Consider the following 26,557-nt stretch of genomic DNA (forward strand, 5'->3'; position numbering starts at 1 on the left):
ATACCCTCCCACCAATGAGTATCTTGCCTCGGTATATTTTATGATATTTATTCTTTGTTTTTACTTTATCTGTTATATTTTCATTTAAATAAATTGTGATTGCAACTCTTCACAAGCATCCATTTGCTTTTTTTTTTTTTCGGTTTTTGGGTCACACCCGGAGAGTACAGGTGTTACTCCTGGCTCTTCACTCAGGAATTACTCCTGGCGGCGCTTGGTGGCCCATATGGGATGTTGGGATTCGAAACCAGGTCTGTCGCGTGCAAGGGAAATGCCCTACCTACTGTGCTATCACTCCAGCCCCGCATCCCATTGCATCGTAACATAATCTTCATTTGTTCTGGTATTCTTGAAAATATTCATCCAACATAGAAGATAACTCATCTTCATGTTCCTGATATAAATAAAACACAAAATAGAAAATACGTTGATTTCTCCGCAGACCCAGTATGTATTGACCTACTGTTCAGGCAATGCTCTATAATACCCAGTAGAAGTGCTAATAGATATTCACTAACAAAATTGGGGCGAACGAGACAGCACAGGGTGTGGGGAACTTGCCTTTTCTGAACCGGGGGCCCAAAGCACCATCAGGTTCTGGAGCACAAAATCCACGTAATCTGCAACCAGGGTTTTGGTTCACTGTATCACTGTCCTCCCATTGTTCTTCAATTTGCTCGAGCGGGTCCAGTAACGTCTCCATTGCAGACTTTGTTGTTACTGTGTCTGGCATATCAAATACATCATGGGTAGCTTGCCAGGCTCTGCAGTGCGGGCGAGACACCCTCGGTAGCTTGCCGGGCTCTCTGAGAGGGGTGGAGGAATCGAACTCGGGTTGGCCACGTTGGCTGTGTGCAAGGCAAACGCCCTACCGCTGTGCTATATATATATCAACACACAAGGCTCAACCTTTTACAACATGTTAGTGATCTCTTACAGAAGGGCTTAACGGCCCCTGGGTAGAATACACACTCCTTCCTCTAAGGATACTTTTTTTATAGGATTTTCAGCGATATTTTTCGGGGGGGCCATACCTGTCTATGCAGAGGAATTTCTCCTGGCTCTGCACTCAGGAATTATCCCTGGCTAATGGTGCTCAGGGGACCATATGGGATGCCTGGAATCGAACCCAGTTTCGCCGCATGCAAGGCAAACTTCCCACCCACTGTGCTATCACTCCAGCGCCCTGGCAGTTTTTCATATCAAACAATACAAGAAAATAGATTATTTCAGTTCTGCTTTGGGACAAGGATTGGGGTTCGGGATAGAGCTACCCGAAATATGGTGGTGAGAAGGTGTAATGGTGGTGGGATTGGAGTCTGAATATTGAAAATAATCAAATATTGTAAAACACTTTATAAAATAAAAAATTTGGGGAGTTGGAGCAATATGACAGTAGGCAGGGCATTTACCTTGCAAGTGGCCCGCGAGGTTTGATTCCCAGCATCCCCTATGGTCCTCTGAGCACCACCAGGAGGAATTCCTGAGTGCAGAGCCAGGAGGAACCCCTGGGCATCACCGGGTGTGACCCAAAAGGCAAAATAATAATAATAATAATAGTTTTAAAAAATGAGGGTGGTAGGGAATAAGTTATTGCACAATAAACAGTCTCTGCTCCTCCTCCAGAGCCCCAGCCGCACGGCTCCCCACCAAATCCCATTTTCTTTTCTTAAATTTAATTTTATTTTTAAAATTTTTAAGTTTTTGAATTTTTCCATTTTTAATTTGTTTCTTTAAATTTTATACTTTTTAATGAATCACTGATAATCACTTGATTATCACACCAAGCTCCCGGGAGAGAACAAGGCGGAGACTCCTACCCCATGCCTGACTGTCCTCACCAGGGCCAACAGCAGAAGACGTCCGGCACAAGGCCAAAGTCATGCTGAGACCACTCTCCACACGCTTGGAAGGGCTTCACGCATAAAGGAACTGGCAGAGCAACCCAGGTGTGGGGGACCCGGGGCTGAGATCTCCAAGCCTACACAGTTTGGGAATGGACCTTCCAGTAGCTAGACAGTTACACCCACCAACTGCCGTGTAACCCCAACAACTGCCAGGATACAGAGATTATCACACCAACCTCCCAGGACTGTTTATTTATGTTTATTTATTTATATTTTCGTTACTCGTTTTTTGTTTTGGTTTTGAGTTCTTGAGCCACACCCAGAGATCAGCCAGAACTGGCCAGGTTCTTGCTGCCCCCAAGACTTTAACTTAAGTAGCTGCTTAAATCAAACAGGAGGGCAGGGGTGTTCAGGGCAATCCTGGCTCTGTGCTCAGGGACTAGACATGAAACGGGGAACTGACCCAGCGTCAGCCTAGGGGAGGCAGAGAATGGTCTTTCCCTCTGTACCGTTCTCTGGCCCTGGCAAATCTAAATCATCAGAAATTACCTTGGGTTCTTTGAATTCCAAGTCTTCTCCATACAGAACGGCAAAATCAATATGCTGTAATACAATGTTCATGCTTTCTTCATCTGAGTGATCATAAGGCAAAAGTCAGACCATGCTGTAATCATCATTGTACAAATTAGAGATTTCAGAAAGGTCATTCAACTGATGCTTGAGTGTGAACATTGGTAGTCTTATTAATACCATCTATGCCTGTGCAGGGAGGAGCAGACAGAAGAATAGCAAATCAGCATTAATTTTTTTATGACCTCTTACCTATTGGAACACTAGTAACATTACAACATTACTTAACTAAAGACTTTTTGGAGCGATAGCACAGCGGTAGGGCGTTTGCCTTGCACGCAGCCAACATGGCCGACCTGAGTTCGATTCCTCCGCCCCTCTTGGAGAGCCCGGCAAGCTACCTAGAGTATCTCGCCCGCACGGCAGAGCCTGGCAAGCTCTCCGTGACGTATTCGATATGCCAGACACAGTAACAACAAAGTCTCCAATGGAGACGTTACTGGGCCCGCTCGAGCAAATTGAAGATCAACGGGAGGGCCTTTACTTTACTTTACTTTAGTTTACTTTACTTTTCTTTACTTTACTTTACTTTACTTTACACCTGGTGATTCACAGGGGTTAATCCTGGTTCATGTACTCAGGAATAACTCCTGGTGATGCTCAGGGGACCTATGGATGCTAAGAATCAAACCCGGGTCGGACACATGCAACGCATACGTCCTACCTGCTGTGCTATCGCTCCAGACCCGACCAGAAACTGAGAATTCATTTAAAGTAATTTATCTGCATTCAACAACCACTGAAAATTTCAAAAGGGTACAGGCAATTCTCATGTGCCAAGTGGCCAGGAAAAAAAGACATTGCAGAATTTCTCTGCTGTGGGACGGGAGAGCTCGTACACTGAGTTGGGCGCTTGCCTTGCACATAGACAAGGGATGCACCCGGGTTCGATCCCCCGCATCCCTTATGCTCCCGGAGCCCACCAGGAATGATTTCTGGAGGCAGAGCCAAGAATAAACTCTGACCACTGCTCAGTGTGACCTCCTGCCCTCTCTCCTACAACCAATGACAACTTTTTTCAGAGGTGAGGGGAGGCCACATCCAGACAACGCTGGTGGCGACCATATGGTGCCAGAGATTAACCCTCGGCCCCTTGTCTGCAAAGCCAGTGGTGCTCCCCACTGAGCTCTCTCCCTACTTCTATACTAACTTCGAAGCAGACAGCCCACCACTCCCAACATGCTGCTCCCCTATAAAAAGAAATGCGCCTGTCTGTGCCGTCCGTAAGGTGGCCACTGCCTGGGGGTGTGTAGCATGTGACAAGACCATTAAGAAAAATATGGGTCTAGGGAGGTGCGGGGGGAGGTGATGAAGAGCTACGACAGGGGTTACAACTGGCCTGCACCCCACACACCTCAGTTTGAACACCCAGCACCACATATGGTCCACCAGGCACAGGGGAGAAACAGCCACTGAGCACCACCGGGTGTGGCCCTCAAACCTTAAAAACAACCCACAACAACCCCAAACACTTGCAAAACTCATCAGCCCAGGGATTAGCACAGGGCTTCATTCTTGGCACCAGATGGCATCCTGAGCATTGTTGGGTACAGCCAGGAAGCAAACAATAGTGCTGATACGGCCCTCAGGGCCCCAGCACTGACCACTACTAGCCTGGTGGGCCAATAATCAGAGTGGCCCCTAGGCCTCCCAGCACAGGAGGCCCGCACCCGCAACCACCAAAAATTAGAAAAATACAAAGTCTTACCAGCCCACATATGGCATTCGTCAATTTTTTGAATTTTTTGCTTCTGAAGTTGCTTGTAGAATCATCTAATAAAGAATACATGCCTGGATCTAGAAACCTTCAAAAATGATAGACTGGTGAAGCAAAGAATTCGAAACACTAAATTTGTAGACTGACAATCGAAGTGAAACGAAAAAGGTTCAGCACAGCAAATGTGACGTTAATTATAGTGAACTTACTTCTCAATTTCCTTTTTAGCTCTTTTACTCAGCAGGTCCATTTTTGTCATGATGTTAACTTGCGGGATTTCTAGAGATACCATAGCACTCAAGGCTGCCAAGATGCCAGAAATAAGCTGAAAGAGGAAGCAGGAAAGGGACGATGAATCAGTTGTCACCAACAGTGTCCACATAAAAGGTTTCTAATCCCCACTGGAACAAAACCCACCTAAATCGGAGAAACGCTAAGGTTGGGGCCCGAGCAAGAGTCCAGGCTTTAAGGCGCTTGCCTTGCGCCTGGTCAGCCCAGGTTCTAGCCCAGCACTCCACAGGGTTCCCAGAGCACTACCTAAGTGATTCCTCAGCACAGCGCCAGTAGTGAGCCCTGAGCACTGCCAGGCATGGCCGAACAGAAGACTGCTGGGCCAACAGCTGACCTTAGGATTCTAAAGGTGACGTGGGAAGGAGAAACGCGATCTACAGTGACCACACTTCTCCACTCAATAATATTTTAGAGTGTTCAGGAGGTAGGTGGCGTTGAGCTCAGCACTGAGGAAACATGTAGTGACAGGGATTAAAAGCAGCTGGATTATGTTGGTTGATTTCCGAATGTTGAACCATCCTTGCATCCCTGGGATGAATCCCACTTGGTCATGATGTATGATCTTTTTGATGAGTTGTTGTATTCTATTGGCTAGTATTTTGTTGAGAATCTTCGCATCCGTGTTCATCAGGGATATTGGCCTGTAGTTTTCTTTTCTTGTGGTGTCTTTGTTTCCTTTTGGTATTAGAGAGATATGGGCTTCATAGAAGCTGTTTGGGAGACTTTCTGTTTTTTCAATTTCCTGGAAAAGCTTGAGAAGAATTGGCAATAGGTCCTCTTTAAATGTTTGGAAAAATTCGCTAGTAAATCCGTCTGGGCCTGGGCTTTTGTTTTTGGGAAGACTTTTGATTACAGTTTCAATTTCCTTGATGTGAATGGGTCTATTCAGGTACTCTATATCTTCTTGATTCAGCTTTGGGAGATGGTAGAGATCCAGGAATTTATCCATTTCTTCTAGGTTCTCGTGTTTCATGGCATAGAGACTTTCAAAGTAGTCTCTGATGATCTCTTGAATTTCTTTAGTTTCTGTTGTGATATCCCCATTCTTATTTCTGATTCGATTTATTAGGGTTCTCTCTCTCTGTTTCTTTGTGAGTGTTGCTAGTGGTTTATCTATCTTATTTATTTTCTTGAAGAATCAGCTCTTGGTTTCATTGATCTTTCGGATTGTTTCTTTGTTTTCCATGTCGTTGATTTCTGCTCTAAGTTTTATGATCTCTTTCCTTCTGCCTGATTTAGGCTCTTTCTGTTGATCCTTTTCTAAGGTCTTGAGCTGTGAGGTCAAATTGTTTATGTGCATCGTTTCTATCGACTTAAGATAGGCTTGCAGAGCTATAAATTTTCCCCTTAATACAGCTTTCGCTGCATCCCATAAGTTCTGGTAGTTTGTGTCTTCATTCTCATTTGTTTCCAGGTATCTTTTGATTTCATCCTTGACTTCGTTCCTGACCCACTCATTGTTCAGCATCAAGTTGTTTAATTTCCAGGTGTTTGATTTGGTTCTCCGTGTCTGTGTGTGATTCACTTCTATCCTCAGTGCATCATGGTCTGAAAAGATGGCTGATACTATTTCTATCTTCTTGATTCTGTTGAGGTATGTTTTGTGTCCTAGCACATGGTCTATTTTGGAAAATGTTCCGTGCGCACTGGAGAAGAATGTGTATTCTTTCTTTTTGGGGTGTAAAGCCCTGTATAAGTCCATAAGCCCTTTCTCTTCTATTACTTCTTTCAAAGCCAATAATTCCTTGCTGGGTTTTGTTTGTGTTGATCTATCCAGAGGTGATAAGGCGATGTTGAAGTCTCCAAGTACTATTGTGTTGGTAGTGATGTCCTCCTTAAAATCTGTTAGCAGTTGTTTTAAATATTTAGCTGTTCCCTCATTAGGTGCGTATACATTTAAGAGTGTGATTTCTTCCTGTTGTACGTATCCCTTGATGAAGAGAAAATAGCCTTCACTGTCCCTTCTAATCTTTTTCAAGGTGAAATTAATGTTGTCAGATACTAGTATGGCCACCCCAGCTTTTTTGAGGGAGTTGTTTGCTTGCAGGATTGTATTCCATCCTTTGACTTTGAGTCTGTGTTTGCTCTGGCTGTTGAGGTGAGTTTCTTGTAGGCAGCAGAATGTTGGGTTCTGTCTCTGTATCCATTTTGCCACTCTGTGTCTCTTAACTGGTGAATTAAGACGCAGAGATATCAATATCATATCAATAGACGCAAAATCAATATCATATCAATAGACGCAGAGAAAGCTTTTGACAAGATCCAGCACCCATTCATGATGAAAACCCTTGCCAAAATGGGGATAGAGGGGACTTTCCTCAATATAATTAAAGCCATCTACCACAAACCTACAGCAAACATCATCCTCAATGGGGAAAAACTGAGACCCTTCCCCCTAAGGTCAGGGACGTGACAAGGATGCCCACTCTCTCCACTACTGTTCAATATAGTACTGGAAGTACTTGCAATAGCGATTAGGCAAGAAAAAGATAATAAGGGCATCCAGATAGGGAAAGAAGAAATTAAGCTCTCACTATTCGCAGATGACATGATACTACTCCCCAACTCTCAGCTGTCACCTTCAGGAGTCATCCCAGGGCGGTGTCAGAAGTAAGTCCCAAGCACCACAGTAAGTCCCAAGAGGCTCCAAAACTAGAAAAAAAAAAAGCTGGATGCTAGAGAGTTAGTACAGTGGGTAGAGCTCTTGCCTTGCATGTGGCCAGCCTGGGTGTCATTCCTGCCATACTGCCACTGGGCCCCCGAGCCCCTCCAGGAGTGATCCTTGACCACAAAGCTCAGAGTACTACTGGGTATTCCCCAAAACTGAAAGGGAGGCCGTTTGGTTCCGTCTCCAGCACTCCAGGTGGTTCCCCAAGCTGCTCAGGAGTAATTCCTGAGTACAGAAGCAGAAGTGACCCCTTAGTAATATCAGGGGATTGTGTGACCCAGAAACCCAAAAGGAAACACCCATCAGGAGAGGTGGAGAGCGAGCATGAGAGAAGATAACGTTAAAGGGTCAGAAATAGTAAAGCGCTTCCCAAAAATAAATAAATAAGTAAATTTTAAAAAATGGGGGCTGGAGTGATAATACAGCGGGTAGGGCCTTGCATACAGCCAATCCAGGTTCGATTCCTAGCATCCCTGGGCACCACTAGGAGTAATTTCTGAGTGCAAAGCTGGGAGTAACCCCTGTGCATTGCCAGTAATTACCCCCCCCCCCCCAAAAAAATAGTACAGGGCTTAAGGAGCTCGCCGTGATGTGGCCTCCCTGCTTTTAATCCCTGTCACTACATGTTTCCTCAGTGCTGAACTCAACCCCAGCTACCTCCTGAACACTTTAAAATATTGTTGAGTGGACAAGTGTGGTCACTACAGCTCGAGTTTCTCCTTCCCATCTCACCTTTAGAATCCTAAGGTCAGCTATTGGCCCAGCAGTCTTCTGTTCGGCCATGCCTGGCAGTGCTCAGGGCTCACTACTGGCGCTGGGCTGAGGAATAACTTAGGTAGTGCTCTGGGAACCCTGTGCAGCGTTGGGCTAGAACCTGGGCTGACCAGGCGCAAGGCAAGCGCCTTAAAGCCTGGACTCTTGCTCGGGCCCCAATCTTAGCGTTTCTCCTACTTAGGTGGGTTTTGTTCCAGTGGGGATCAGAAACCTTTTATGTGGACACTGTTGGTGACACTAATTCATTGTCCCTTTTCTGCTTCCTCTTTCAGCTTATTTCTGGCATCTTGGCAGCCTTGAGTGCTATGGTATCTCTAGAAATCCCGCAAGTTAACATCATGACCAAAATGGACCTGCTGAGTAAAAGAGCTGAAAAGGAAATTGAGAATTAAGTTCACTATAATTAAGGTCTCCTTTGCAGTGCTGAACCTTTTTCGTTTCACTTCGATTGTCAGTCTACAAATTTAGTGTTTAGGATTCTTTCGTTCACCAGTCTCTCATGTTTAAAGGTTTCTAGCTCCAGACATGTATTCGTTATTAGATGATTCTACAAGTAACTTCAGAAGCAAAAGATTCAATAAATTGACTAACGCCATATGTGGGCTGGTAAGACTTTGTATTTTTGTAATTTTTGGTGGTTGGGGGTTCGGGCCTCCTGTGCTGTGGGGCCTAGGGGCCACTCTGATTATTGGACCACCAGGCTAGTAGTGGTCAGTGCTGGGGCCCAGAGGGCCGTACCAGGGTATTGGTTGCTTCCTGGCTATACACAGCAATGCTCAGGATGCCATCTGGTGCCAAGAATCAAGCCCTGTGCTAATCCCTGGGCTGATGAGTTTTGCAAGTGTTTGGGGTTGTTGTGGGTTGTTTTTAAGGTTTGAGGGCCACACCCGGTGGTGCTCAGGGGCTGTTTCTCCCCTGTGCCTGGTGGACCATATGTGGTGCTGGGTGTTCAAACTGAGGTGTGCGGGGTGCAGGCCAGATGTAACCCCTGTCCTAGCTCTTCATCACCTCCCCCCGCACCTCCCTAGACCATATTTTTTTTCATGGTCTTGTCACATGCTTACACACCCCCAGGCAGTGGCCACCATATGGACGGCACAGACCAGCGCATTTCTTTTTATACGGGAGCAGCATGTTGGGAGCGGTGGGCTGTCTGCTTCGTAGTTAGTATAGAAGTAGGGAGAGAGCTCAGTGAGCAGCACTACAGGCTTTGCAAACAAGGGGCCCAGGGTTCATCTCTGGCACCATATGGTCGCCACCAATGTCGTCTGGATGTGGCCTTCCCTCACCTCTGAAAAAAGTTGTCATTGGTTGTAGCAGAGAGGGCAGGAGGCCACACTGAGCAGTGGTCAGAGTTTTTTCTTTGCTCTGCCTCCAGAAATCATTCCTGGTGGGCTCACGGAGCATATGGGATGTGGGGGGGATCGAACCCGGGAGCATCCCTTGCCTACTTGCAAGGCAAGCACCCACCTCAGTGCACTAGCTCTCCCGTCCCACAGCAGAGAAATTCTGCAATGTCTTTTTTTCCTGGCCACTTGGCACATCAGAATTGCCTGTACCCTTTTGAAATTCTCAGTGGTGTTGAATGCAGATAAATTACAATAAAAGTAGTCCCAGTCTCTGGTTGGGGCTGGAGCGATAGCACAGCAGGTAGGGCGCTTGCCTTGCACGTGTCTGAACTGGATTTGATTCCTAGCATTCCATAGGTCCCCTGAGCACCACCAGGAGTTATTCCTGAGTGCATGAACCAGGAGTAACCCCTGTGCATCGCCGGGTCATACCCCCCCAAAAAAAAAAGTTTTTAGTTAAGTAATGTTGTAATGTTACTAGTGTTCCAATAGGTCAGAGGTCATAAAAAAATTAATGCTGATTTGCTATTGTTCTTTCTGCTCGTTCCTGCATAGGCATAGGTGTTTTTTTTTACATGAAAAGTTCATTAACTTTTTATTTTTTTTTAATTTTTTTTCTTTTTTTTATTCGTGAAAAACCATGAGGTACAGTTATAGGCTTACAAATTTTGTGCTTGGGTTTCAGTTATACAATGATCAAGTGCCCATCCCTCCACCAGTGCCCGTCATCCATCCCCACTGGTCCCAGCATCCCCCCATGCAACCCTCACCTCCCCCTCCCCCCCGTCCCATCCTGCCTCTGTGGTAGGGTATTCCCCCTTGTTCTCTCTCTCTTCTTTTGGGTACTGTGTTTTGCAAGAGAGGCTTTGAGTGGCAATCATGTTTGGTCTATCGACTACTTTTAGCATGCTTCTCCCACCCTAGGAGGGCCCTCACAACACCCTTCATTTGGTGCTCTCTTCTCTATCTGAGCTTCCTTTTCACCTAGAGCCTGTGGTTGGCCTTCCATTCATGGAGCAAAATTCCTGGTACTAATCTCAGCCATTCCTGGGTGTTAATCTCCCTTTTTGTTGCTTTATGTTCCCCAGATGAATGCAATCTTCCTGTGTCTATCCCGCTCTTTCTGACTCATTTCGCTTAACATGATACTTTCCATGTAGTACCACTTGTATGTAAATTTCATAACTTCTTCTTTTCTAACAGCTACATAGTACTCCATTGTGTAAATGTACCAAAGTTTCTTTAACCAGTCATCTGTTCTTGGGCACTCAGGTTTTTTCCAGATTCTGGCTATTGTAAAGAGTGCTGCAATGAACAAACAATTGCAGATGTCACTTCGACTATACCTTTTTGCCTCTCTGGGATATATTCCCAGGAGTGCTATAGCTGGGTCAAATGGCAGATCAAATTCTAATTTTTTGAGAGTCGTCCATACTGTTTTCCAAAATGGTTGGACCAGCCGGCATTCCCACCAGCAGTGAAGGAGGGTCCCTTTCTCGCCACATCCGCGCCAGCACCGGTTGCTTTTGTTCTTGTGGATGTGGGCCAGTCTCTGTGGTGTGAAATGATATCTCATTGTGGTTTTGATCTGCATCTCTCTGATGATTAGTGATGTAGAGCATTTTCTCATGTGCCTTTTTGCCATTCGAATTTCTTCTTTGCGAAAGTTTCTGTTCATTTCCTCACCCCAGTTTTTGATGGGGTTGGGTGATTTCTTCTTGTGGAGTTTAACCAGTACCTTGTATATCCTTGATATCAACCCCTTGTCGGATGTGTACTTGGTGAATATCCTTTCCCATTCTGTAGGCTGTCTTTGTATTTTGGTCAATGTTTCTTTTGAGGTGCAGAAGCTTCTCAGTTTAAGATAGTCCCATTTGTCTATCTCTGTTTTCACTTGCTCAGCCAGTGGCATGACATCTTTGAAGATACCATTAGCTTCAATATCATGGAGAGTTTTACCGACTTTGTCTTCAATAAACATTATGGATTCTGGTCTGATGTTGAGGTCATAAATCCATTTTGATCTTACTTTTGTGCATGGTGTTAGGCACAGATCTGAGCCCACTTTTTTGCATGTAGCCGTCCAATTTTGCCAGCACAGTTTATTGAAGAGGCTTTCCCTGCTCCATTTCACTTTTCTTGCCCCCTTATCAAAAATTAGATGATTATATGTTTGGGAGGAAATGTCAGTATATTCAACTCTGTCCCATTGGTCTGCAGCTCTGCTTTTGTTCCAGTACCATGCTGTTTTAATTATTACTGCCTTGTAGTAGAGTTTGAAGTTAGGGAGGTTGATTCCTCCCATTTTCTTTTTCCCAAGAATTGCTTTAGCTATTCGTAGGGGCTTATTGTTCCATATAAATTTCAGGAGTGTTTGCTCCATTTCTTTGAAGAATGTCATGGGTATCCTTATAGGGACTGCATTGAATTTGTACAGTGCTTTGGGAAGTATTGCCATTTTGATGATGTTGATTCTCCCCATCCATGAGCAGGGGATATTTTTCCATTTCCTCGTGTCCTCTTTTATTTCCTGAAGTAGCGTTTTGTAGTTTTCCTTGTACAGGTCCTTTACTTCCTTAGTTAAGCTGATTCCTAGATACTTGATTTTCTGGGGCACAATTGTGAATGGGATTGTTTTCTTGATGTCACTTGCTTCTCTTTCACTATTTGCGTATAGGAATGCCATGGATTTTTGGGTATTGATTTTATAGCCTGCCTCTTTACTATACAAACCTATTATTTCTAGGAGTTTCTTGGTAGAGGTTTTAGGGTTCTCTAAGTATAGTATCATGTCATCTGCGAATAGTGGTACCAAAAAAGATTTTGAAGGTGAAATTGCAATGAATGTAAATAATTTTGTATATAACAAAGTAGCGATGATGGTCACAGCTGCTCTTGGATAATTTTTATTGATTTTGGGGAGCAAAAGGTATTGTAACATACAATTTTTTTCAAAGGAAAAATACATGTGAAAATTAAGTAAGATCATTATCTTACCTTCATCTTTTAGTTTTCGTACACTGAAAATTATTTGTACGATTAAAAGACTAAAAGTCACTTGATCACTTGATACCCCGGTACTCATCCATTTACTTGAGCGGGTGTCAGTAGCGTTTCTATTCATCCCTGTTGCGTGCTAGCGTAGCCCAATGGCATCTGCTCGTTCTAGGAATATGCAGAGACTCAAACCAATCATTCAGGGTGTTGACGAAGAAATCTGACCATCTTGTAGGTGGACGTCCACCTGGCGTTTTGACGTCCCGTGGAATCCAGTCAGTAATGGCTCTAGTCCAGCGGTCATCTCTAAATCTCATTAAGTGTCCACCCATCTGATTTTTGATGCCTTGGCAAATGAGATCGCGTCCCTAATTCTTTAGCGTTGACGGAGATTGGAACTCCGGATTCTATCTCTCATTTGAGTGAAGTGTGATACTCCAAGCATAGCTCTTTCGATTCCTCTTTGAGATACCCGAATAGCGTTTTCATCCTGTTTTCATAGGGCCCAGGTCTCTGAGGCATATATTATTGTAGGAGGAAAAGTGGATGAAATGAAAAAGGTTCAGCACTGCAAAGGAGACCTTAATTATAGTGAACTTACTTCTCAATTTCCTTTTCAGCTCTTTTACTCAGCAGGTCCATTTTGGTCATGATGTTAACTTGCGGGATTTCTAGAGATACCATAGCACTCAAGGCTGCCAAGATGCCAGAAATAAGCTGAAAGAGGAAGCAGAAAAGGGACAATGAATTAGTGTCACCAACAGTGTCCACATAAAAGGTTTCTGATCCCCACTGGAACAAAACCCACCTAAATCGGAGAAACGCTAAGATTGGGGCCCGAGCAAGAGTCCAGGCTTTAAGGCGCTTGCCTTACGCCTGGTCAGCCCAGGTTCTAGCCCAGCACTCCACAGGGTTCCCAGAGCACTACCTAAGTGATTCCTCGGCACAGCACCAGTAGTGAGCCCTGAGCACTGCCAGGCATGGCCGAACAGAAGACTGCTGGGCCAATAGCTGACCTTAGGATTCTAAAGGTGAGATGGGAAGGAGAAACTCGAGGTGTAGTGACCACACTTCTCCACTCAACAATATTTTAAAGTGTTCAGGAGGCAGCTGGAGTTGAGTTCAGCACTGAGGAAACATGTAGTGACAGGGATTAAAAGCAGGGGGGCCACATCACGGCGAGCTCCTTAAACCCTGTACTATTTTTTGGGGGGGGTAATTACTGGCAATGCACAGGGGTTACTCCCAGCTTTGCACTCAGAAATTACTCCTAGTGGTGCTCAGGGATGCTAGGAATCGAACCTGGATTGGCTGTATGCAAGGCCCTACCCGCTGTATTATCACTCCAGCCCCCATTTTTTAAAATTTACTTATTTATTTATTTTTGGGAAGCGCTTTACTATTTCTGACCCTTTAACGTTATCTTCTCTCATGCTCGCTCTCCACCTCTCCTGATGGGTGTTTCCTTTTGGGTTTCTGGGTCACACAATCCCCTGATATTACTAAGGGGTCACTTCTGCTTCTGTACTCAGGAATTACTCCTGAGCAGCTTGGGGAACCACCTGGAGTGCTGGAGACGGAACCAAACGGCCTCCCTTTCAGTTTTGGGGAATACCCAGTAGTACTCTGAGCTTTGTGGTCAAGGATCACTCCTGGAGGGGCTCGGGGGCCCAGTGGCAGTATGGCAGGAATGACACCCAGGCTGGCCACATGCAAGGCAAGAGCTCTACCCACTGTACTATCTCTCTAGCATCCAGCTTTTTTTTTTTCTAGTTTTGGAGCCTCTTGGGACTTACTGTGGTGCTTGGGACTTACTTCTGACACCGCCCTGGGACGACTCCTGAAGGTGACAGCTGAGAGTTGGGGACCACTGGAACTACACTGAACAGTGAACAAGGGGCAAACTCAGGGCCTCAAACATGCAGGCTCTGTGCTCTGCCACTGGAGCCATCTTCTTAGCATATTAATTTAACAAACATAAGTTCTAAGTCACTCCTGGGTATAGTTCATGAACTGTTAACAATTAAACGATTATGACTAAAGGTACTTGTAAACTGCTTCTGCCGGAGACTAAAAATCAAGGACAGGTATAGTTTCAAACCTTGAACGACTCCACCATGAATTGAGAATCAACAAGAAACACTCCACAGACTCGGAACTCCCACTGTTCCAGCTGCTGAACCAGCTGTTTCATCACGGGCAGGTTTGTGTACAACTCGATCTGACCGACAAGAACACAAGCTTATTATAAACATAAAATGCATTCAACCCTCAATTATGGGAAAAAACTTTTCCCAGAAACTGTCTTTGGGGGCTTGAGAGATAGTATAGAGGGTGGGAACTTGCCTTGCACACAGCCAACCTGGGTTCGATCCCATAGGATCCCTTGAGCATAGCCAGGAGTAATTCCTGAGCACAGGAGCTAGGAGTAACCCCTGAGCATCATCAGATATGGCACCCGCGGTCCCCCCCCCAAAATTTTTTTAAAGGAAGTCAGTCCCTACAAGTAATATATTCAATTTTGCTTGTTTTAAGCCGCACGTGGGGATGTTTGAGGGTCTCTCTGAAACTTCTGGGAGAGCTCGAAGCTACTCAGAGTCCTACATGCAAGGCCTACTACATGCAAGGCCCACTACATGTAAAGTATGTCCCCAGCACACTATATCTATAGGTCCTATACTATATTCAATTTTGGGGTTTTTTTTGGGGGGGGGAGGGGACAACCTGATAGTGCTCAGGGCTTATTCCTGATTCTGTGCTCAGGGATGACTGTTGACAGGCCCCAGTAACCATCTAGGGTAGCAGGGATCACCTTAGCTGTGTTCAAGGCAAGTGCCCTACCCACTGTAGTATCTCTCTGGGTCCCCCAATATTTTTTTTTTCATTTTGGGTCACACCTGGCGATGCGCAGGGGTTACTTCTGGCACTGAATTCAGCAATTACTCCAGGCAGTGCTCGGGGGACCATATGGGATGCTGGGGTTCCGGGTCAGCTGCATGCAAGGCAAACGCCAAACCCATTGTACTATCACACCAGCTCCCCTTGCCCCCCACGCAATTTTTTAAGCAACTCTGGGTGCACATGTACGTAAAACGGGCATACAAAGAAAATATACTGTCATCATCATCATCACTGTTCTCCTGTTCATCGATTTGTTCGAGCAGGCCCAGTAACATCTCCATTGTGACAATTGTTCCTGTATTTGGCATATCGAATATGTCACGAGGAGCTTGCCAGGCTCTGTTGTGCAGGTGATACTCTTCGGTACCTTGCCGGGCTCTCTAGGAGGGGCAGAGGAATCGAACCCGAGTCGGCCATGTTGGCTGGTTGCACTACAATTATTAAAAATGAGTTTAAAACGGGCTGGAGTGATAGCTCAGCGGTAGGGCATTTTCCATGCACGCAGCCGGCCCGGCCAAACCGGGTTCAACTCCTCTGCCCCTCTCGGAGAGCCCGGCAAGCTACCGAGAAGATCTTGACCACATGGCAAAGCCTGTCAAGCTACCTGTGACGTATTCGATATGACAAACACAGTAACAACAAGTCTCAGGATGGAGAAGTTACTGGGCCTGCTCAAGCAAATCAATGAACAGCGGGAGGACAGCCACAGGGATTTCATTTATTTATTTATTTACTATTATTAATATTATTATTATTATTATTTTATTATTATTATTATTTTGCTTGTTGGGTCACACCCGGAGATGCTCAGGGGTTACTCCTGCATCTGCACTCAGGAACCACTCCTGGCGGGGCTCAGGGGACAATATTCGATGCCAGGATTCGAACCTAGGTTGGGCACGTGCAAGACAAACGCCCCACCCGCTGTGCTATCACATCACTCCAGCCCCGACAATGACAGATTTTAAAACAATTTTTTATTCTCTTATTTTGAGGGGAGGAGGCTTGGGCCACACCCACTGGTATTCTGGGAGGATTCCTGACTCTGTACTAAGAATAACTCCTGGCAGTGCTTGGGGGATCCTATGTGGTACCTGGGATCCAAACTTGGGCTGGCATAAAGTAAGGCAAGGGCTTTAACTGCTGTACTATGGTCCTAAAAAAAAAAAAAAAACCAAAAAAAACCTTGGTTTTGGCCCATACCCACTAGTACTCATGGAACCATATATGGTGCCAAGGACTGAACCTGTGTCTGCCGCAGCATCCTACCCATCCTTCAGTCTCTCTAGCTCTAAAGCAAACCTTTCAAGAGCTGCAGTGATAGCACAGCAGGTAGGGCATCTGCCTTGCACGCAGCTGACCCGGGTTCGATTCTGAGCATCCCATATGGTCCCCTGAGCACTTCCAGGAGTGATTCCTGAGTGCAAAGCCAGGAGTAACTCCTGAGCATCGCCAGGTGAGACCCGTAAAGCAAAATAATAATAATAATGATAATAACAATAATAATAATAAAGCTGCATGACCTCGGGCCCAAGAAACAACAGGCTGAGCATATGCTCTGCATACAGAAAGCCTGGCTCAGTTCCCAGCATGCTTTGGTCCCCCAAGCAGGACTGGGAGCAACCTCCTGATAATGGAGTTAGGAACAGCTCCAGCCCCCAGCACCTCTAGATGTGGCCCCCAAACAGAAGAAAACAAAAGGACATTCCACAGTCCCTCATGGGATGACTGTCCACTGTCCAAGAATCTGGGATAAAAGTAAATGAGATGCTAATTTCACTTTCTCCCACCAAGGACAGAACTGCACAACCCAGGGAAGGTGACAATCTAATTACTGAGCTACCTGGAGAGTCAAAAAGGATGTAGTCATCCTCGACATGGCCAAGGCAGTTCTCCAGCCACTCAAAGTTATTGGCAAAGTTCTCCATGCAAAAAACCAGTCCTCCATTGGGACCGAAGCGCAGGGAGCCTTCCTCCATCACATCATCCACATTGATCAGTTCCCGGATGTCTGCATAGAATAAACAGGAAATAAGTGCCCATTCCAAAATATTTACATTCACTAGTAATTATTACAACTGTGACTGTATCCAAAAAAATTGAACAGGGGCTAGAAAGAAAAAACAAGAAACAAAAACAAAAAGACACCAAACAGGGGCCTGAGGAATAGAACAGCGGGTACTGCCCTTGTCTTGCCTGTGGACAACCCAGGTTCAATCCTTGGCACCTTAAATAGTTGCTCAGCCTGACCAGGAGTGATTCCTGAGCACAGGTCCAGAAGTACTGAACATAGCTGAGTGTGGCCCAAACCCCACCCCACCCCTCAAGAAAAGAAAAAAAATAAAACAAATAAATTACAGTAGTCAAGGGATCAGTCTGAACGAAGTTTTCAGCTTCTGTGCCTCCCCAGAAGCAGGGGGCAGCACTCACTCCCTCATGGTCCCCAAGGAGAGGGATGGCTGCGCCCTGGACTCACCAGCCATCACATCATAGTTGAAATGCTCTGCCGCGGGGTCTAAGTTCACCACCTGGACAGAACGGCCGAGGGCTTCACAGAGCTGGACCATGGTGGCACAGTAGGTGCTCTGTGGACCGGGAGGCAGGAGGGGACAGAGCTTCAGGCAGACCCAACACCACCAGACAAACCCCCACAGCCCCTGGTCAGTGTCTGCTGAGGCCCAAACTAAGCCTTAATCCCCGGGACTGGGCAGAACACCATGCAGTGCAGATCCAGCCCTACCTTGGCCACACTGACCTCGGGCCAGCGGACTCTTCCCGGCCAGTGTCCTTATCCCTGGGAGATGGTCTCCTCACTGCTATCAGGTGCGCTAAGTATGACTGAAAGGGAAGATTTCTCCCCCGCCCTTGATTTGGGGGCCACAGCCAGCGGTATTAAGAGGGGTCTACATCGTTTGGAGATCAAAGCCAGATTGGGTGTGTGCAAGGCCCTGCATGCTCAACCTTTCTGGATTCAATTTCTCTTTGCAAATGAGAATAGGGTCTGGAGCGTAGCACAGCGGCCAGGGAGTTTGCCTTGCACTCAGCTGACCCGGGTTCGATTCCCAGCATCCCCAGCATCCCATATGGTCCCCAAGCACCGCCAGGAGTGATTCCTTAGTGCAAAGCCAGGAGTATCCCCTGTGTAGTGCCAGGTATGATCCAAAAACAAAGGCTGTGGAACTAAAGGGACCCTGGTGTGGGGACACGGAGAGTCCAGAGAGCAGGACACTCCCCTCGCACAAGGCTGTCTCTCTTTCAATCCCTGGACCATCCTGGAAGCCTGCCAGGAGTAATCCCTGAGCACAGAGCCAGGAGTCAGCCCTGAGCGCCAGTGGATGTGATCCCAAAAGCAAAAAAATGCGGGAGCTCATACTCCAAAAATACTGTACCCCTTTTGACAGGATTCAAAGTAGCAGGCAACCAATCTTAGAGGGAAATATATATATATTTTTTACATACACACACATATATACTTTATATATGTATATATATACATATATGTATATTTATATATACACAAGGTTCAACCTTTTACAACATGTTAGTGATCACTTATAGAAGGGCTCAATGGCCCCTGGGTAGAATACACACTCTTTCCTCTAAGGATACTTTTTTTATAGGATTTTCAGAGATTTTTTGTTGTTGTTGTTTGTTTTTGGGTAACACCTGCCGATGCACAGGAATTTCCCCTGGCTCTGCACTCAGGAATTATCCCTGGCTAATGGTGCTCAGGGGACCATATAGGATGCTTGGAATCGAACCCAGTTTCACCGCGTGCAAGGCAAACGTCCTACCCACTGTGCTATCACTTCAGCGCCCTGGCAGTTTTTCATATCAAACAATACAAGAGAATAGATACTTTGAGTTCTGCTTTGGGACAGGGATTAAGGTTCGGGATGGAACTATCCAAAATATGGTGGTGAGAAGGTGTACTGGTGGTGTGATTGGAGTCTGAATATTGAATGTAATCAAATATTGTAAAACACTTTATAAAATAAAAATATTTGGGGGTTAGAGCGATATGACAGCTGGCAGGGCATTTGCCTTGCAAGTGGCCGGCAAGGTTCGATTCACAGCATCCCCATTGGTCCTCTAAACACCACCAGTAGTAATTCCTGAGTGCAGAGCCAGGAGGAACCCCTGGGCATCACTGGGTGTGACCCAAAAAGCAAAAAGAAATAATAATAATACTAATAATAATTTTAAAAAATGAGGGTGGTAACGAATAAGTTCTTTCGCAATAAACACTCTCTGCTCTTCCCCCAGAGCCCTGGCCGCCCAGCCCCCACAAACTCCCATTTTCTTATTTTTTTCTTTAATTTAATTTCATTTTTAAAATATTTAATTTTTTTAATTTTTCCATTTAAATTTTTTTTTAATTTTTTACTATCTTTTTTTTTATTAGTGAAACACCATGAGGTACAGTTGTAGATTTACAATTTTTTGTGCTTGGGTTTCGATTATACAATGATCAGATACCCATCCCTTCACCAGTGCCCATTTTCCACCACCATGGATAATAACCCCCCCACCCTCATGCCCCCATCCCCCCCGCCTCTGTGGCAGGGCAATCCCCTGTGTTCTCTCTCTCCTTTTGGCTGTTGTGGTCTGCAAAAGAGGCATTGAGTGGCAAACATGTTCAGTCCATAGTCTACTTTCGACATGCATCTCCCCTCCTGGGAGGATCCTCCAAACACCCTTTATTTGGTGCTCCCTTCTCTATCTGAACTGCCCTTTCCTCTAGAATACCTGGCTGGCCTCTATGCTCCTGGTGCTGATCTCAGCTACTCTTGGGTATTAATCTCATATTTTGTTACTTTATATCCCCCAGATGAATGCAATCTTTCTATGTCTATCCCTTCCTTTCTGACTCATTTCGCTTAGCATGACACTTTCCATATTGTACCACTTGTTTGTAAATTTCATGACTTCATCTTTTCTAACAGCTACATAGTACTCCATTGTGTAGATGTACCAAAGTTTCTTTAACCAGTCATCTGTTCTTGGGCATTCAGGTTTCTTCCAGTTTCTGGCTATTGTAAAGAGTGCCGCAATGAACAAACAAGTGCAGATGTCACTTCGACTACACATTTTTGCCTCTCTGGGATATATTCCCAGGAGTGGTATTGCTGGGTCAAAGTGATCAAAGTAGAGAGAGAGAGTAATGTGATCAAAGTAGAGAGAAAGAGTAATGTGTAAATCATCTGCCCCACAGGTATAGGGAGGGTGTGGGATGGGGGTATATTGGGGATTTTGGTAGTGGAGAGTGGGCACTAGTGAAGGTACGGGTGATTCATTGCATGACTGAGACTTAGACCCGACATAGAACCGAAACTTTGTAACTGCTCTCACGGTGATTCAATAAAGACAATGATAAAAAATGAAAAAAAGAGTGTAAGGAGGAGTTCATGCCCAATTCAATCAGCTAATCAGTGGCCGAATAAATAGCAGTCCACTCACATTTTAAAAAAAAAAGGAAAATAACATTTTAGCAGCACATTCTTTCAAGTGGCTGCTCCCTGCTCTCCCCAGGGCCTTGAGTTCACCACGTGGACAGGACTTGTGGGAAGAGGGAGAGCAGCAGCAGCCCAGAAGGGGCTGCAGAGAGAGCAAGCCCTGCTGCAGGGCCACAGCTGACCTGTCCTCGCTGTGATGCGCCCGATGACATCACCGACCTCTCTTTGTGATGCAACCAGACATTCTGCAGCCGCCCCAACTGCCCCCATACTCATTACTTGGTTCACTGCGGAAACGCATAGACAGCAAACATGTTTTGCTGCTTTCCAAGAAATCGTGGTTGTAAAACCCCCAAGTGTAGGACACTGAAAAGATTCAGAAACTGGGTGAGGACTCACTGTAGAACTCCCCGGAATTCTTCACGAAGACAGCCGCTAGTTCAGGTCAGCAGGAACTGGCCCGGGCAGCCCAGCACTGATGACCGTGATCAGTCTTCATCACCTCCCTGAGAGTGATGGCGCAGACGCTGTGTGTGTGGAAGAGTGTGCACACCCGTGTGTGAACGTGTTTATCGGAGAGAGTAAATTTGAGTGTGTACTGGAGATGGTGTGTGTGTGTGAGTATGTGCATTTGTGTATGTACGTGTGTCTGTATGTGTGTTGTGAGATCATCTTGAGGGCAGCCTGCTCCTACCAGTTGAGTCATCAAATCTAGCCCCCAAGGCCAGGTCACTGCTCACTGAGTTGGCACTAGGAGGTGCTCTTTGGCCAAGACTTTTCTAAACTTGATTGTTTGAATCTCATTCCTATGGGAGGCCTGTGTAGATGCAGGTCCACCAGCATGGAGGAACTCAGAAGGGAGGGGGAAGCAGCGCTTCTGGAGCTGAGCCTTTGTGGTTCTCCCTCAGCAGAGCAGCCCACAGGAGAGAGAGACGCTCCCTCCGCAGAGCAGCCCACAGGAGAGAAAGAAGATCTTCTACATATCCTCTGGGTCCAGTTCCTCTGAAGAAAGTCTGGAATCAGCCAGCACCAAGCAGAGCCAGACACCATCTAAGCAGAAAGTTGAGATTGGCCAAGGATTGTCAACTCCCCAAAGAGCACCGCGTTCAGTGCCTTGGCCTTACACATATGGCAGAGAACGAGACTCAGAGCACCAGAAGAAAACCGGTAAGAACCAAGGGGTGTGTGTATATGCACAAGTAAATGGGGAATGCGAAAAGGCCCACCTAGAGGTGTCCTGGGGGCTAGTGTGGGAAAGGAGAGTCACAGGCCGGAGAGCCCATTCCGGGGAGGCCTCCACAGGAAATCCCCGTGAGGTGGGCCCATGGTCTCCCCTTCCTGCTGGGCTCCCTGTTGGGGTCACCTTTGGAGAATCCATGGAAGGAGCCCTCTGGGTGACCTTTTCTCTTATTGATTCTTTAGCTCCAGCTCTGAAAGCATACTTGGCTCCGTGTCGAAGGACAGCGCCGTCAATGATCTCTCCAGTACCAGCTGCACGGCCACCCGCTGTGGCAACATTGGACCAGTTCCCAGAGGACCTAGCATGGTTACAACTGGAAGAAGCCCAGGGTCTCACATCAGTGTCTCTGTCTGGAGACCCTCCCACCAATGAGTATCTTGCCTCGGTATATTTTATGATTTTTATTCTTTGTTTTTACTTTATCTGTTATATTTTCATTTAAATAAATTGTGATTGCTACTCTTCACAAGCATCCAGTTGCATTTTTTTCTTTTTCTTTTTTTTTGTTTTTGGGTCACACCCGGAGAGCACAGGCGTTAGTCCTGCCTCTTCACTCAGGAATTACTCCTGGCAGCACTTGGTGGACCATATGCGATGTTGGTAATCGAACCGAGGTCTGCTGCATGCAAGGCAAACACCCTACCTACTGTGCTATCACTCCAGCCCTGCATCCAGTTGCATCGTAACAAACTTCTCATTTGTTCTGGCATTCTTGAAAATATTCATCTAACATAGAAGATGATTCTTCTTCATGTCCCTGATATAAATAAAACACAAAATAGAAAATACGTTGATTTCTCCGCAGACCCAGTATGTATATACCTACTGTTCAGACAATGCTCTATAATACCCAGAGGTAGTGCTGATAGATATTCATGAACAAAATTGGGGCAAACGAGACAGCGCAGGGGGTGGGGCACCACCCTGAACAGGGGGCACAAAGCACCATCAGGTACTGGAGCATAAAAGTCAGCAAATGCGCAACCAGGGTTTTGGTTACTCTTTGTTTTTTTTGGTTTTGAGTTCTTGAGCCACACCCAGAGATCAGCCAGAACGGGCCAGGTTCTTGCTGCCCACGAGACTTTAACTTAAGGAGCTGCTTAGATCAAACAGGAGGGCAGAGGTGTTCAGGGCAATCCTGGCTCTGTGCTCAGGGACCAGACATGAAACGGGGAACTGACCCAGCGTCAGCCCAGGGGAGGCAGAGAATGGTCTTTCCCTCTGCGCCGTTCTCTGGCCCTGGCAAATCTAAAAGGTAAAAGGTAAAGGCCCTCCCGTTGATCGTCGATTTGCTCGAGCGGGCCCAGTAACGTCTCCATTGGAGACTTTGTTGTTACTGTGTCTGGCGTATTGAATACTCTCGGTAGCTTGCCGGGCTCTCCTGGAGGGGCGGAGAAATCGAACTCTGGTTGGCCATGTTGGCCACTTGTAAGGCGAACGCCCTACCCGCTGTGCTATCGCTCCAGCCCTCGGCAAATCTAAATCGTCAGAAATTACCTTGGGTTCTTTGAATTCCAAGTCTTCTCCGTACTGAATGGCAAAATAAATATGCTGTAATACAATGTTCATGCTTTCTTCATCTGACTGATCCTAAGGCAAAAATTGGACCATGCTGTAGTCATCAATCTACAAATTAGAGATTTCAGAAAGGTCATTCAACTGACGCTTGAGTGTGAACATTGGTAGTCTAATTAAAAATACCATCTATGCCTGTACAGGGAGGAGCAGACAGAACAACAGCAAATCAGCATTAATTTTTTTATGACCTCTGACCTACTGGAACACTAGTAACATTACAACATTACTTAACTAAAGACTTTTTTTTTTATTTTTGGGTTATAACTGGTGATGCACAGGGTTTACTCCTGGTTCATGTACTCAGGAATAACTCCTGGTGGTTCTCAGGGGACTTATGGGATGCTAGGAATCAAACCCGGCTCGGACCCATGCAACGCAAACGCCCTACCTGCTGTGCTATCACTCCTGCCCGACCAGAAACTGAGACTTCTTTTAAAGTAATTTATCTGCATTCAAGCACCACTGAAAATTTCAAAAGGGTACACGCAATTCTGATGTGCCAAGTGGCCAGGAAAAAAAGACATTGCAGAATTTCTCTGCTGTGGAACGAAAGAGCTAGTACACCGAGGTGGGCGCTTGCCTTGCACGTAGGCAAGGGATGCACCCAGGTTCGATCCCCCACATCCCGTATGCTCCCTGAGCCCACCAGGAATGATTTCTGGAGGCACAGCCAAGAATAAACTCTGACCACTGCTCAGTGTGGCCTCCTGCCCTCTCTGCTACAACCAATGACAACTTTTTTCAGAGGTGAGGGGAGGCCACATCCAGACGACGTTGGTGGCGACCATATGGTGCCAGAGATTAACCCTCGGCCCCTTGTGTGCAAAGTCTGTGGTGCTGCCCACTGAGCTCTCTCCGTACGTCTATACTAACTTCGAAGCAGACAGCCCACTGCTCTCAACATGCTGCTCCCCTAAAAAGATATGTGCTGGTCTGTGCCATCCATATGGTGGCCACTGCCTGGGGGTGTGTAAGCATGTGACAATACAATTAAGAAAAATATGGGTCTAAGGGGGTTCGCGGGAGGGGATGAAGAGCTACGACAGGGGTTACAACTGGCCTACACCCCGCACACCTCAGTTTGAACACCCAGCACCACATATGGTCCACCAGGCACAAGGGAGAAACAGCCCCTGAGCACCAACGGGTGTGGCCCCCAAACCTTAAAAACAACCCACAACAACCCCAAACACTTGCAAAACTCATCAGCCCAGGGATTAGCACAGCGCTTGATTCTTGGCACCAGATGGCATCCTAAGCATTGCTGGGTACAGCCAGGAAGGAACCAATACTGCTGGTACGGCCCTCTGGGCCCTAGCACTGACCACTACTAGCCTGGTGGGCCAATAATCAGAGTGGGCCCTAGGCCCCCCAGCACAGGAGGCCCGCACCCCCAACCACCAAAAATTGTAAAAATACAAAGTCTTACCAGCCCACATATGGCGTTAGTTAATTTCCGCTGGGGGGCGGAGGAATGGAACCTGGCTCGGGCAGGCTGGTTGTGCACAAGGGAAATGCCCTACCGCTGTGCTATCGCTCCAGCCTATGGCCATACTACCCTGAACGTGCCCGATCTCATCTTGTCTGGTATATTAATTTAACAAACATAAGTTTAAAGTCACTCCTGGGTATAGTTCAGGAACTGTTAACAATTAAACTATTATGACTAAAGGTATTTGCACTCTGCTTGTGCCGGAGACTGAAAATCAAGGACAGGTATAGTTTCAAACCTTGAACGACTCCACCATGAATTGAGAATCAACAAGAAACACTCCACAGGCTCGAACTCCCACTGTTCCAGCTGCTGAACCAGCTGTTTCATCACGGGCAGGTTTGTGTACAACTCGATCTGACCGACAAGAACACAAGCTTATTATAAGCATGAAATACATTCAACCCTCAATTATGGGATAAAAACTTTTCCCGGAAACTGTCTTAGGGGGCTTGAGAGATAGCATAGAGGGTGGGAACTTGCCTTGCACACAGCCAACCCGGGTTCTATCCCATAGGGTCCCTTGAGCATAGCCAGGAGTAATTCCTGAGCACAGGACCTAGGAGTAACCCCTGAGTATCATCAGATACGGCACCCATGGTCCCCCCAAAACTTTTTTAAAGGAAGTCAATCCCTACAAGTAATATATTCAATTTTGCTTGTTTTAAGCCACACGTGGGGATGCTTGAGGGTCTCTCTGAAACTTCTGGGAGGGCTCGAAGCTACTCAGAGTCCTACATGCAAAGCCTACTACATGCAAGGCCCACTACATGTAAAGCATGTCCCCAGCACACTATATCTCTAGGCCCTATACTATATTCAATTTTTGTTTTGTTTTTTTTTTGGGGGGGGAGGAACTACCTGATAGTGCTCTGGGCTTATTCCTGATTCTGTGCTCAGGGATGACTCGTGGCAGGCTCCAGGAACCATATAGGGTAGCAGGGATCACCTTAGCTGTGTGCAAGGCAAGTGCCCTACCCACTGTAGTATCTCTCTGGCTCCACCAATATTTTTTTTTCATTTTGGGTCACACCTGGTGATGCGCAGGGTTTACTCCTGGCTGTGCACTCACGAATTACTCCTGGCAATGCTCGGGGGACCATATGGGATGCATGGGTTCCAGGTCAGCCACATGCAAGGCAAACGCCCAACCCATTGTTCTATCACACCTGCTCCCCTGGGCCCCCCCAAAATCTTTTTAGCAACTCTGGGTACACATGTACGTAAAAGGGGCATTCAAAGAAAATATACTGTCATCATCATCATCACCGTCCTCCTGTTGTTCATCGATTTGCTCGAGCAGGCCCAGTAACATCTCCATTGTGACAATTGATACTGTATTTGGCATATGGAATATGTCACGAGGAGCTTGCCAGGCTCTGCTGTGCAGGCGAGATACTCTTCGGTAGCCTGCCGGGCTCTCCAAGAGGGGTGGAGGAATCAAACTCCAGTCGGCCATGTTGGCTGGTTGCACGAAAATTATTAAAAATGATTTTAAAACGGGCTGCAGTGATAGCACAGCGGTAGGGCATTTGCCATGCTCACAGCCGGCCCAGCAAAACAGGTTCAACTCCTCTGCCCCTCTTGGATAGCCCAGCAAGCTACCGAGAGTATATT

At 46.3% G+C, this 26,557-nt stretch overlaps 1 pseudogene; it reads right to left on the bottom strand.

Annotated features, from left to right (window-relative positions):
• Window positions 1–331: 331 nt before the first annotated feature.
• The window catches only part of LOC130016464 (GPN-loop GTPase 3-like), a 29,504-nt pseudogene continuing 3,278 nt past the window's right edge, over window positions 332–26,557 (bottom strand).

Source organism: Sorex fumeus, unplaced genomic scaffold (assembly GCF_029834395.1).
Source record: "Sorex fumeus unplaced genomic scaffold, SorFum_2.1 ptg000155l, whole genome shotgun sequence".
Classification (NCBI taxonomy): Eukaryota; Metazoa; Chordata; class Mammalia; order Eulipotyphla; family Soricidae; genus Sorex; species Sorex fumeus.